The sequence below is a fragment of the Antechinus flavipes genome, chromosome 1 (genome assembly GCF_016432865.1).
Source record: "Antechinus flavipes isolate AdamAnt ecotype Samford, QLD, Australia chromosome 1, AdamAnt_v2, whole genome shotgun sequence".
Lineage (NCBI taxonomy): Eukaryota > Metazoa > Chordata > Mammalia > Dasyuromorphia > Dasyuridae > Antechinus > Antechinus flavipes.
Genome location: NC_067398.1, coordinates 721,183,714 through 721,198,448, shown reverse-complemented (window position 1 = coordinate 721,198,448; position 14,735 = coordinate 721,183,714). Strand labels below are relative to the sequence as shown.

General features: G+C 50.5%; 1 protein-coding gene across 1 annotated transcript in view; it reads right to left on the bottom strand.

Moving 5' to 3' along the window:
• The window catches only part of YPEL1 (yippee like 1), a 33,359-nt gene extending 19,948 nt beyond the window's left edge, over positions 1–13,411 (bottom strand). The window contains exon 1 of the mRNA XM_051973292.1: positions 13,030–13,411. The gene's annotated coding sequence lies outside the window, so the exon portion shown is untranslated. The remainder of the gene's footprint in view (positions 1–13,029) is intronic.
• Between the last annotated feature and the right edge of the window lie 1,324 nt (positions 13,412–14,735).

The following is a 14,735-nucleotide window of genomic DNA, read 5'->3' as shown; positions in this document are numbered from 1 at the left end:
AGACACCACACAGGGACCAGAATCCTCAGCCTCCGCTCTGAGGGGGCCCCCTCCCCATCTCAGTCTCTGCTCGGAGGGGGCACCCCTACAGCTGACCCCATTCACAGGCCCTCCCCCACAAGTGGCTGAGGTAGAATCCATAGGAAGGCTAATCTCTGGGTGACAGGCCCCCAATCCTGCACCAGCCCAGATCAGTCCAGGGGTCCCTCCAGAGCTCAGCATCCCAAATGGAAGGCCCAGAGTCACCTCCATACTATGAGAGGGGACTTTGGTGGAAGGTGAATCTCCAACAGCAAGAGCTCCCGGGAAGTTCTGGTAATTTCCCACATTTGAATTCTGACCCTGCTCTTCACTCCCTCCCTATGTGACTTAGATGGGCCTCAGTTTACTCAATTGTAAAAGAAGGATGAAAGCACAGAATTCAGAACTAGAAAGGCCTTTGGGGATCTAGCCCATCCACTTCTTTTTATAGAGAAGGAACCTGGGACTCAAATTAGAATGACTTGCCTAGAGATTCAGTTGCCAAGAAACAAACTACTTTTGCACGTTGAGAATTTATGAAAATATTCGATCAAGTATATTTATACCATCTTTTTAAACATGGAATTAGATGTAATAATGACAGTAACAAAATCGTTATTTCCGTGCCATAGAAATCTTGTGCTGAAGTGATTCGAACCCCGGGGTCACCGAATGGCACAAATGCCATCGACTCAGTGTTACTATCACCCAGCGCCACTCCTTTTGAAAAAGAACAGAAATCTATCCAGGCACTTGAAGCCACTGACACAGAGCAGGAGAGTGAGAGGCTCTCCCTCCACAATTCAGTCAAAAGAAGGGTTTGTGGGAGCACCCAGCTTCCCTCCCAGGGTGCCTCCGGTCCAGGTCCTATTCTCTGCTCTTTCCCTACCCGGGAGATTCAGCTAAGTTCACGGCCTTCCTTTCCAATCTCCTGAAGCCTTCTGGCCTTCCAGGCCTTGGGCCGCCTCAACCATCCTATAATCATCATCTCCGTTTGGAGAAACATGAAAGAGCCTTGAGCCATGGCCATCAGCTGGGGTAAGGAAGGAGGCTCAGTACTGAACAAAGCTCTTGGGGAAAGACGATTTCCACTTTTTACAAAGGAAGATACAGATGGGAGACAAGCGTTTTCTAAACCGTTAAGGCGCGCTGCTAATTGGAAAAGGTGGAACCACTTTGAGGAAGTGAGTGCTGCGGGAATCTGAAGTCAAGCCCTCCGCTCTCCAGCCATTGACCAGGGACGTCATGTGGTTGGAGAGCGACCGGCCGATCAGCTTCTTTTGCCAGCAGCGCTCAGAGGCGGGATTTGAACCCAGGGATTCTCTGCCCACTGCAGCAAGCTGACTATGCAATGTCCCATGGCATTAAAATTAAAAATATGGAATGTGAAGAAATTGAGAAAAGACCAAAATTAGCTGATCCAGAGGACAGCACACACCCCCTCGAGCTCCATGTCAAACCCTTCAAGCAGCCCCATTTTTAAAATTAAAGCTTTTTATTTTCAAAACACATGTATGGATAGTTTTCAACACTGACCCTCACAAAGCTTGTGTTCCATTCTTCTCCTCCCCACTCCCTCCCCAGATGGCAAGTAATCCAATATAGGTTAAACACGTGCAATAATTCTGCACGTATTTCTACAATCAACATGCTATGCAAGAAAATTTAGATTAAAAAGGAAAAAAAAAGAAACAAAATAAAATACAAGCAAAAACAACATCAGAAAGAAGGAGAATGTTACATTGTGGTCCACCCTCAATTCCCACAGTCCTCTCTGGGTGCAGATGGCTCTCTTTATCACAAGATCATTGGAATTGGTCTGAATCACCGCACTGTCGAAAAGAGCCACATCTGTCAGAATTGATCCGTCGTATAGTTTTGTTGCCGTGTACAATGATCTCCTGGTCCTGTTCATTTCACTCAGCATCAGTTCCTGTCAGTCTCTCCAGGCCTCTCTGAAAAACCAACATGAGTCCACAGCCCAAGAGCCTCTCCCAATTCCACCAGGCTGGGTCTCAGGCCTCAGATGGCACGGAGAGCCCAGCATGGAAGGCCTGGACAGCAATGCCATTCTGCAGAAGACCCCCCCCCCACATACACACACACCTCTGTGATGTGACCTAGGTGTGGAGGCAGCCCTATGGAAAGTAACCTGAGAAATTTCATGTTATCTGTTGTGTGTGCACACGAACAAAGAAATCAGATGATCTAGACTCTGTAAGAAAGAAGTTGCTGTAGAGATTCCCTTTTAAGCTATAAATGTGCGCTTTCTTATTTGTTTGAAATTGTCATAAAATCATTTTTATAATAAAAAAGCCCCGAGGCTTTTATGGATAATCTTTCTGCCTCATACCAGCCTTTATAGTTTCCCCAATTTCCCCCAGGCACTAAATGAGAATTTGCCCTGTAATTACCCACCTTCTAATTAATCACTTCTTAGAGCATATGAAAGCAGCAGCTAATTTTGTTTGTTTTTTTTAAGGTGAGCAAAAAAACGATTGCTGGGCCCCAGCCCACTTGGCTGAAGATCTGGGGTACCAGGTGAGACCCTTTTGTCAAATATTGGCTCCCATTTGAGTAAACCGTTCTTGGAAGTTGGTTTGGTCCTCGAGCAGCTGGAGATGTGCTGCAGGGCCTGGGTTTAGGAAAACCTGAGTTCCAAGTCTAGTCTTACAAGCTGTGAGACCTTGACCAAGTCCCTTCACCTGTCTGCCTCAGTTTCCTCAACTGTACAATGGGGATAAAAACATCTTCCCAGAGGAGTTGTAAAGATCAAGATAATCTTTATAAAGCATTTGGCAAATTCTAAGAACAGTATCAGTGCAAGCTAATAGTACTGATAAAACCAGGCTGGCTCCTATGCCTTCCATCAATGTATAATTATCTTGTTGTATATACACAGTTGTTACCAACTGTGTTGTTGCCAACAACTGTGGCACGTTGTCTCTCCCACCCCCACCCCAAGACTGTGAGCTCCTTGAAAGTGGAGACTGTTCCTGATTGTGGAATCTTCAGAGCCTAGTACACAACCAGTGCTTAATAAATGCCTACTGTCAGTTTGCTTTTTAATGATACCTTTGACATATTCCCTAAGCTTTCTGGCCTACATGGGTGTATGTTATATCCATGTATATAGGGGGTGTGTGTGTGTGTGGGGAGGAAGCAGAACCAAAGGAGACATGGAAGATCCACTGGGCCGTGACTGGGAAGCAGGCTGAGTTTATGGGAAGTTGCCCAAGGGCTTGGTAAAAAGGGGAAAAATGAAGTTTCAGTTTCATACAAAACATCCTGCCCACAGAGTGAGGAAAGTTCAGGGCCCAAGGGGTCTGCCGCTAATGGACACCATATTGCAGACTCCCACCATTGATTCAGGATACAGTTACTGCCGCAGGCCCTAACAGAGGCAATGCTCCCCCAATCCAGGGCATGGGACAAAGGACACCGATATGAACACAGAGGGTTCACTTGTTCCCAATATCTGCTTGAATCAGAGTCAGGGGGACAACGGTAACTCCCTTTGACGCTTCCTTGTTTCTTGACGGATGACTAGAGTTCAAAGGATGGGATTCAAGAGGCCCAAATATTTAGGAGGGGAAGTGAGCTGAAGAGTCATGTAAAGTCCTCAAGAATGTATTTCTAAACAGACAGAAATTACTCCACTTAGGAAGAAAAAATTAGCTCTGAAGAACTCACAAGGAGCTAAGTCCCTAAAAAATCCATCTTGAAAATCAACACCTGTACAAGGTGGGAGGCAAGGATGAGTAGGAAATAGTGGCGTGGCTGCTCAGAATGTCCGGACACCGGTGACCGGTGCTCAAAGACAGCCAGGAGAGAACGGGAGCACCCGTGAACAAGCTTCACGTATATGTGCTTGCTGGCTGTCGCCAGGCCAAGGCTGCTGGAGATTCGGAGAAAGACCCGCCTCATCTCCAGAATTCCCTCTTGCCCTGCTACTTAATGGAGGCAAGCTGACAGGGCTCTCACAGAATTTAGAGTCCAGTTCTGAAGAAGGGACAGAAGAGGATGAGAAATGGGGCTGAGGCAGAAGGGCCGAGGAGGCCGAATGGACCAATACTTCCAATTCTTCTCATTTGCCCTTCCAAGCTTTTTTGCTTGAGCTTTAAAAGCAAGGTAACAAAAATGGGAGCACGGAATGGAATTTCCAGTCCATTGGGAGGAGGGAGCTTTCCTATCTTCAATGAGTTCAAGTCACAGGCTGGGGTGACTTACAGACAGAATATAAATTCGTGCCCCTTAAGGCCTGTTTTCACTGTTTCTTTTGAGCTCCAAACTTCCTTGTGCTGTCATGGTGCTTAGCTATCCTTCTATTGCATATCCTTTACAGATGAGGGGAAAGGCTCAGAAAGGTAGACCCCGTTTTGTCCCGATTTTGTAACTAAGTGCTTGAGGTGGGATGTGAAGGCCAGTTTTTAGTCCTGACTCCATGGATAGTCATCTTTTGACTACATCACACTGTCTCCAGCAAAGAACTGGCAAGAGTGACTGGGAAGCTCCTGTAGACGATCTCAGAAATATGGAAAATGGGAGCACTGCTAAGTGGACTAGAGAGGTCCTCCTTTGTCAAGGACAAATGAGAAGGGGAAGAGGATGAGAAGTCATTGAAGAACTAGAACACAGTCCCGATGAATTTGATTTTTTAAAGAGAAACTGTTTAAGGGGGAGGTACCTAAGCAATGAGAAGGGAAAGCAGTGACCACCAGAAGCCTGCATGACATCATCAAGAACAGGTTGTGGTAGAGCTAGAACAGGGGGATATTGTCGACTAGGTTTCCAGCAAAGCTCTAAACAGGCCCTCCTGGTGGAGAGATGGATAAAGAACAGGTAAGTGAATCCCAGTGACGACCTACTAGACCCAAGAGAAGCCTCTGGGCTCAGACGGAGGGAAGATGCTAAGGGACTGTCCTAGGTCCTGACCAAATGTGGTCAGCAGGCTGTGGGTCTGCTTTTTCATCAGTGACATGGGCTAATAAATAAAGGCACATGGGGCACACGTGTCCAATTTGCACGTGACCAACTCTAGTTAAGACCCAAGATCTCAAAAGGTTTCGAGCCCGATCTGAAACATGACAGAATGCTCTTGGAATAAAAGGCAAAGTTGTGTATGATGGAGTTCAAGATTTCGACTTCACGAGCACATGAGTGACCTAAAACAGCCAACAATTATTGTGAAAAAGATCTGGAAGAGCAAAATGGCAAAGGAAACAGTATAAACAGAGTCAACGTGGAGCGGCTGCACGAAAACCAGCATGACGTTTGCTATGGAAAGCAATTTAAGCAGTTTTATTAAAAATACAATGAGGAATCTTCCAGCCAGAGGTTCCACAGTTGGGCAGAAGCTAGTTCTTAGGTCAATAATAGAAAAAAAAAGGGGGGTGGGGTGGGGCACGAACACCAAAATACTCGAAGCAGCACTTTTAAACACAAAGTAGAGGCCATGGATTAGGACTCATTTTGCTTAGCTGACTTTGAATTGTTGTTGTTCTACGGGATAGCCTGCTGTCTAGGGAAATGGCAAAGTGAAATAAAAACAAAAGCTCTCAACCAAATTTTAACAATGAAAAAAGAAAATCTGAGGGTGCTGGCAGGGAAAGGCTGCCGTGTCCACGGCCACATTAAGGCAAGGTCTCTCATCCCTCTGACACTGTGTTCCACGTTTTAAGAAAGATGACAAGCAGAGGGCACCCTGCGTGACAAGGCATAAAGGGGAGACATGGCTCCTGCCTTCGAGTTCTCACCTCAGAGGCAAGAATGAGGCACAGCAGAGGGAAATAGCAAAGGGACAAATTAGGGCATTCCTAGAAACTGCAGCTGAGATACCTGTGACTCCCCTTCACTTCACTTGAGCAAAAGTCAGGGGACCCCTTTACTGGGGACCTGGGGATTTCTGTTCGGGTCTGGCTGAGGTTCCTTGGCCTCCAAGATCTCATGCTTAAGATTATGGATGTTTGTTTAATCAGTACTACATTTAATAACGTCGAGGGATGGATGGACCTTGAAAGGCCATCTTTGACCTGGCAGAGAGACTCTTGGCTCTACCACTTTGCAGCCCTGGGACTTCATTTTTATAGGAAGAACAGAATAACAGAGTTGGAAGAGCTGGAACCTCAAAAGGCAGACCCTTCGTTTCACTAAGGCAGTTAAGTGACTTGTCCAAGATCACACAGACAGAACTAGGAAGAAGTAAAAAGTGAGATCTGAACTCGTCATCTACCCCCAAAGCCAGCACTTTCCCTCCTGCCCCTCCTATGTAAATGGGAATATGACTTCCCCGATTTTTTTCAACAGAATTGTTGTGAGGGTGAAGTGATGAAGGTCTCACTAGCCAAGCTCGAAGGTTCTGCCCAACTCTAAATCCATAGCCCTTTGGCTGATCCAGAGCCAACATGTGTAAAACCACAGGGCTGTAGATGCCACAGGTAGGTGTCTCTTAAGGCTCCCGTGCTCTCCACACAGCCTGCAGTGATGCAGATAGCTCAAGTCCATCTCTCATCTGATTCCACCCTCTAAGCTCCTGGACCTCATCCAGACATGCAGATCAGGTTCTGAAGTTTCAGAGGTGGCCTGGGGGCCATTTTGGTCCTGGTTCCCAAAACAGAATCTCTTCCCAACGGGCCTGACAAGTAAATGGCTTCAAGACCTCGAGGGAGCCAGACCAATCTCCTGAAGCAGCCCATTCCCTGTGGGGCCCACTCTAATCGTTAGTTTATCCCTCCAGCCAATTTGCCTCAGCAATCTGGACTAACGGTGGCCCATTCTGTCTGTGGGTCAGTTTAGTGCATCTTCTTTCAGACATCCTTGTCCAGGACGCTTCAGGATAGCCGTTCTTCTGTCTCGAGCCAATCCTTCTGAGTTCTTTTATCAAACAATGGCCACGGCATGGCCTTTAGGCTCCTCCACACTGCTGGACAGTCCCCAGGCCCATAGTACCCAACAATGAGACGATGCATACTAGGTGCTAGACACAAAGATAAAAACCAGAAAACCGACTACCCTCAAGGAAGGACCTTGTCCTTGTCGGAGGAAGGAACATGATGCAAAACCAAAGTATCTCCATCCCACTTCAGTCCCTGCTCAGCAACATGGGAGCTCCCCTATGGACAGTTGGTGACAGAGAGCCCCACATTTCAGAATTGGAAAGGCCTTGGCCTCTTGGTCTGACCTTCCACACCACACCCAACCCATGATTATGCAGCCTTCACTCGATGTCCTCCAATGGGGGCTTCCCAAGCAGCTTTCAGAGTTATTCCTGCTCCGGGGACCAAAAATCCAAACTGAAACCATGGGCCGGCCCCTCCAACACGTCCCATGCAAAGTGACCCAGGGGCCCTTCCCGCACTGCCTCCTCTGGATCATCTGCAGCTCACAGCGTCCTTCCTAAAACTCAGCGCCCAGATGTGAGTGCATGAGCATGGAAATCATCCGACTTAACGGTTCCGATATTCCTGAATTACCCACTCCCATCGTAAAGGAGCCGAAAATCAAAATCTGGTTTTTGTCTGTCCTCTCATACTTACTGACTCGCATCAAAAAGTTCCATGCCTTTAATTCAGATAAACGGTTGTCTGACCACATCTCCATCTTCTATTGGTGATAAGGAATTATTGTTTTATTCTAAAGATAAGACTCTGCATTTATTCCCAACACTTAGCCCAGTGCTTGGCACATCATCGGGGCTTAAAAGTCGACCGATGATCCCAAAACCTTGTTTTAGAAGCTGAGATAGTTTATGACATGTCATATGGAGTGGAGAACCCAATCAGGTGTACTACATAATGAATATAGGAGGTTATGGGTACCACTGCGCGAAGAAGGTTTGGGAGGCAAAGGACAGGAGTTCAAATCCTGATTGTAATTTTGAGGGATGCTGGGACAGGTTCTAATTAAGAGTTCACTAGCCATGTGACCAGAGCACTCAAGAGCCTTAGCCTCCTTATCTGTAGAAATGGACGTGACATGTATGTAAAAACGTTTGTGGCGGATCTTTCTGTGTGGAAGAACTGGAAGCTGAGAGGCTGCTCATCAGTGGGGGGTGGCTGAATGAGTTACGGGATATGCAGGTTATGGAGTATGATTGTTCTGTAAGAAATGACCGGCAGGAGGATTTCAGAAAGGCCTGGAGAGACTTCCCGGAACCGATGCTGAGAGAAGTGAGCAGAACCAGGAGATCCTCGTACCTGGCAACAAGATTATACGACGATCAATTCTGATGGCCGGGCTCTCCAAAAGTGAGATGATCCCGGTCAGTTCCTGGCCTCGTGATGGGGAGAGCCGTCTGCACCAGAGACAGACTGTGGGACCGAGCACATACTATTTTCACTTGTGTTTTTTTCCTTTTCTTATGATTTTTCTCTGAGTCTATGATTCATATGGAAATATGTATTCATTTAAAAAAAAAAGAACCAGGTGTGATATTAATGCTCCGGACTGCGAGGTGGCCACAGAGCACCAGTGTTGGAATCTTTACAAACTATTAAGTCATTAGAGTTGATAGAGACAATTATCATCTAATTTAACATGGTTCAGTATCATTGATCTAATCCTATAAGGAGATGTTATGGGCCAGAAAAAACAGGTACTAAAGTAAAACTAATTGATACAACGCTTGTGTTTACACCTTTATTCATTGGAATTCACAAGTATGGGAGACTCACAAAGTAAACTTTGTAACTTTGTGAATTCATACCTCCCTTGAAGCTCTTAGGGCCAGAGAGCACTCTGGGAAGAAACCCATAATCCCTCTCTGCATCCCACAATCCCTTCTCTCTCGAAGGAACATAAATAGAGCTTCAGTGGGCTAGTCAAGGAAGTTTTTCAGAGTAAAGAAGCTACGAGTCGAGAGTGGAGCTGAATTTAGATTGAGAGGGGAGCGTCAAGTGAGTTCAGCCAGAAGCCCTCTCTGAGTGAAGAGTTTTACTTCGGAGCATTGACTGGGATCAGAGAAGAGCACTCTGGGAGATTGAGAGCCAGAAGCCCTCTCTCAGAGGCAAGACAGATTCAACTTGGAGCTGAATTGGAGGCTGAAGAAAGCAGAGGCAGAAGCAAAGGACAAAGCGGCAAGAACTGCAAGAGAGATCCATTCCATTTTCCACTTGGCTGGCTGGGCTGAAGAACTAACCTTTGGATTTGGAGACATCCGGAGGGAGCTCTTGGAACCAAGCAGAGAGATAGGCCTCTAAGCTAACCGGGCTATATTGGAGGCAATAAAAGATCTGAACTTTTATCACCTGGCTAAGTTTTGAGGTGATTATTACTTTTAACTGATACTAAGACTGTCTCCAAAAAACCTCCCCGAGAAACCTGCTCACTCCCAGAGAGAACCACCATATTTATATATTTTAAAAGAAGAAAATCACCACACACCTGCCCTTGGGTCCAGAGAACCTGAGTTCAAATATGCTCTCAGACAGCCGGCACTTACTGGCTTTGTGACCCTGGCCAAGTCGCTCACCCCCAACTGCTTAGTCAGAAAAACTTGACCTCACTCTGCCCTTTCCTCAAGGCAGTTTCCTGTGCCTGGAATTTAGGGTTGGGGTTTGTTTGGGGAATTCCCACTTGTCCTTGGCCCCAGACCCTTCCCCATCCCTCTGCTCCCCCAGAACAGCCTGGGGGTGACCTGGAGTCTGCACTGGGAATCAGAGATCCCCAACCCCAGCTCTGCCCCTTTGGGGGGCCCACTGAATGCACCCAGGAAATCGTCAGCCCTTCAGCTCCATCATCTGGCACAGGACCTGGTGCAGAGAAGATTTCACTTAGGGAGCTGGTGAGCCCCCAAACTTTGCCCTGTCTCTGTCCATCCGGAGTCTGCCCAGCCTGCTGCTAAATCAGATGGAGGGTTCAGTTTGTCCAACTTCCCCAATGTATAAAACACCTCCTCCAGTCAGTCATCTGATGAATTCCTGCCCTTCTGTGCATCTGCAAGTGTGTGGTGGGGAAATCAAGGCAGAGCCGAGCCCGAGATCCGCGCCGTCCTTGCCTGTCACGGGGGGCGAAGCGCCCCCATGCAACAGTCCTCGGGCCCCTCTCTGAGCCAGGGGAGGGGTGCCTCAGAGGTCTTCACTGGGCTGAGCCCCCAGTTCTAGGGCCTCCCCTCCAGTTTCTTCTGCCTGCTGTAGCTCACTAGACTGAGCTCTTCCACACATGTTGTTCCCTCTTCTTTGAGTGGCACACAGTAGGTGCTTAATCAATGTTTATTGACTTGACCAACACTGGCCAGTGCCACAGAGGGAGGTCCCTGGGGCTTTTCATCACAGATGAAGAAATTTCCAAGAACTCTGGAAGTAAGTTTGGAGCTCCGAGGGCCCCCGGCTCTCCCTGCCCCAGTGCTAGGACAAGAACCGAGAATCGGGCTCCGCGGTGGGCACGCAGCTGTCACAGTGCAGGCGCACACACAAGCACAAGCACACACACACACACGACATGATCACACAAGCACATACAGAGCATATGGTGACACAATCACACATGCTGACAATTACACACATGCACAAATAATCACAGTCACGCACAGCATCAAACACACATGCACACACAGTGATACAAACAGTAACACAATCACACACATGGTGACAATCAGTGACACAATCACCCATGTACACACAGCAACAACCACATGCACAAATAACATGGCGACACAATCACACACATGATGACAATCACACAATGCACAAATAATCACACACTGATAATCACAGTGACACACACATGCACACAGGTTTGCATAATCACACAGTGACAATCACAAGAGTACACACAATCACAGTGACACACAGGCACACAAGTACACACAAACACAATGACATGCACCTACACATGGTGACAACCACACACAAGTAACACACAATCACATAGTGACACATCCAGTGAGACACAAGCACACAAGTACACACGGTGACACAAACATGCACACAGTGATACAATCGCCCAGTGAGACAAACAAGTACCCCCAACTACACAGTGACACATACATGCACACAGGTACACACAATCACATAGCGACACACAGGCACACAAGTACACACACACACAACATGCACCTACACATGGTGACAACTACACAACACACAATCACGTAGTGACACATCCAGTGACACACATGCACACAAGTACACACAGTGACAAGCACATGCCCAGTGATACAATCACCCAATGAGACAAACAAGTACACCCAATCACACAGTGACACACACATGCACACAGATACACACAATCACAAAATGACACACACGCACACAAGTACACACAAATACAACATGCACCTACACATGGTGACAACTACACAAGTAACACACAATCACATAGTGACACATCCAGTGACACACATGCACACAAATACACACAATGACAGACACATGCACACAGTGATACAATCACCCAATGATACACAGTGACACACATGGACACAATCAGATATTCACCTCATACACAGTGACACATGCACAGTGACAGTCACACAAGTACACCCAATCACACTGACACAATCACACAGTAACATGCAATGCAGTTATATAATCACAAACACAGTGATTTGTACCCAGTGACATACACGCACACAGTCACACTGGTACATACAGTGACACATGCACACAAATAGTGACACACACATACACTTGTATAGTGACAATCACAGTGACATGCACACAGTGACACAGTCACAAGTATACACAAGCACACACGCAACACATTGACGCGTGCACACAACCACAGTGGCACACAATAGTGACACAATCACACACAAACACAATCAGTGACACATGTAGTGACAATCACATGGAAACACAGTGAAAGGCACACAGTGATACACAAAATCATGCAGTGACATGCATAGTAACATGCACATCACACAATGAACACAAGCACATGCATATAATCATATGATCCAATCACACAAGTGCAATCACAGTGACATACAATCATACAATGACACACATGTGCACACAATCCCACAGTGAGTCACACATGCACACACAATCACATAGTGACAGTCATACATGCACACACAATCACATACAGTGACAACCACACACACAATCACACACGCACAGTCACACACACACACACAATAACATGCCCATTAACAATCTGTGACCATTACACATGCACACACAATCACACAGTGACAACCATACAGTGACAGTGACACAATCACACAGGTGCACACAACTACACACAGTGACAATTACACTACAACCACACAGTGACACACAATCACACAATCACATGCACAGTGACAATCGCAATCACAAAGTGATAACCACACACACAACCACACAGGCACATACAATCACATGCAGTGACAATTACACACATACAACCACACAGTGACACACAGTATGACACAATGACGTATACAGTGACAATCACAATGACACAATTACACACACACAATCACAGTGACAACCACACACAGTGACACGTGCACAAATCACAGTGACACAACCACACACACGCACGCACCCACAACCCTGTACAGTGACACACGGCACACCTGCTCCCTGGGGCACTTTCTGGACCCGCAGTCCCGGCACCTGCCACGGTGGGTCACGCGCCTCCCGGGCGGATCAGGGGCCGCCCCCACGCACGAGCTGACCCAGGGGCCCATCCCGCTCCTTTTGGCGCAGCAAGAATTGTGGCCTCCCGCTGGGGGCCTTCCGAGCCCGGGTGCCCCCAGGGGCTCAGCGCCTGGCGATGCCCGGGTGCCAAGATACAGCCCGAGCGGGGGGAGGGCTCCAAAGTTGTGCGGGCCCCACACCCCCGGGCCCAAAGCTCCCAGGCAGGCGGTCGGGTCCCGGGATGGCGCTGCGGGGGGTCCTGCGCAGCAGCTGAGGACTCTGTCCCGGGGAGCCACGCTCGTCCCGCGGGACAGGCCACCAAGGGTCCCGAAGAGAGCCCTCCCTAGGGAGGGCGAAGCGGGACGGCAGACACCCCGGGGGTCCCCTGGAGCGGCGGCGCGGGCACCCAGGGGGGCCCGGGACTGGGCGCGGTACTCACCGCAGCGGCCCGGAGAGCTCCCCGAGGGGTCGGTAGCGACGGGGGCCCGGGGCGACCTCGGGGGACACCCGCACTCTCAGCAGCAACAGCGGCGGCGGCGGCAGCAGCAGGAGGAAGCCCCGCCGAGGCTCCGCTGTGTCCATGCAGGGCCCGCCCGCCCTCAGCCCTCCCGGGGCCAGCCCCGCTGCCGCCGCCGCCGCCGGGGCTCGCTCATACAGAGAAGCGGCCCGGCCACAGCGGCCTCAGCAGAGCCCGACACATCCCCCGCCGTCCGCAGCTGGCTCCGCTCCTTCCGCGCCGCCGCCTCCTTTGTTTTGAAGCCGCGGCAGCTGCCACGGCTGCCGTTAACGGCGCTGGAACTCAGCGCCAGCCAATCAGCGCCCGCCCGCGCGCCACCGCTCCGCGCTCGCGCCAGCCCGCTCCCTCGGCCCCGCCCCTCCGCTCGTCGCGCGCCAGCAAGTCAACTCCCGCGGTCCCGCCCCCGCCGGCCAGTCCGCGCTGCCAGCAAGTCAGCTCCCTCACCCCACCCCTCCGACCAGTCCGCGCGCCAGCAAGTCAGTTCCTTCGGCTCCGCCTCTCCCATCCGCGAGCCAGACCCAAGCTTCGACCCCGCCCCCCCCGCCCCTTCGCACGCCAGCCTGCTGTCCCGGTCCCGCCCCCCGCAAGCCAGTCTGCGGTCCCGGCCCCGCCCCCTTTGTCCCTTGCGCGCCAGTCAGTTCCCTCGATCTCGCCCTTCCGCCAGTCAGCACTCCAGCTCGCGGCCTCGGCCCCGCCCACAGCCCTCTGAGCTCGCGCCAACGCCCCTGCTTCGACCTGATCGCGCACAACTCTTTCCCCATTATACTCCGGCTGCCTGCCTGGCACCGAGGACCCGACTGCCAATCAATAAGGGAGCTGGAGAAAGCAACGTAGCACGTGTTTTACCCCGCCTCTCCACCCACTCAGAGGCCTCGAGGATTACCATTGGCCAAGTCGGACGGGGCGGTCTCCCTGACAGCCAATGAGAGGATACAGTTCGACTGGAGGGCGGGCGGAAGCTCGGGGAACAACAGGCGCGCACTGGGAGCGGGCGACGCGAACGCGCGCCCTCTCTCTCCCGCACTCCGCCCCCTCGGGGGCGCGCGGTGGGTGGGGCCAGAGCCGAGGAGGCGTGTTGGGGGCGGGGCCACCGCGCCACCGTGGAATCACACTTCGGAGCCCTGTTCCTGGAGGCCCGCCTGCAGGAGGAGAATCGCAGAGTTTACCTACTTGACTTCCGCGAGTCCCCATCCGCGCTAGCGCCACGCCCATTCTACAGAAGGGGACTCCAAGGCTCAGGGACGGCCCCCAGCGCTGCCGGGGAGGGGGGGGGGGTGCGGGAGGGAAGGGGTGCGGGGGAGGGGGGAGAAGAGGGGAAGGGGTTGTGGTCTCTGCCGTGGACAGCCGCGGGGGCTCGAGCACCCTAGCCCCGGGAAGGTCTTGGTGAAATTCTGTCTTCTTTTCTCTCGGTCTAGGATAGGACCCCGCTGAGGACTGAGGGCTGGCACTCAGCAGGTGCCTAATAAATGCTTACTCCCGGCTGTCCCGGGAGCCCTGACCTTTCACCACTGCCAGCCTCTACCCCTTTGCCATCAGTCAGCATCTCGAATTCGCCCCCTCCTCTCCTCAACCCCGCCCCCCGCCCCCCGCCCGTCACTTCAGCTGATCCCCCAAGGACTGGGGCTGAG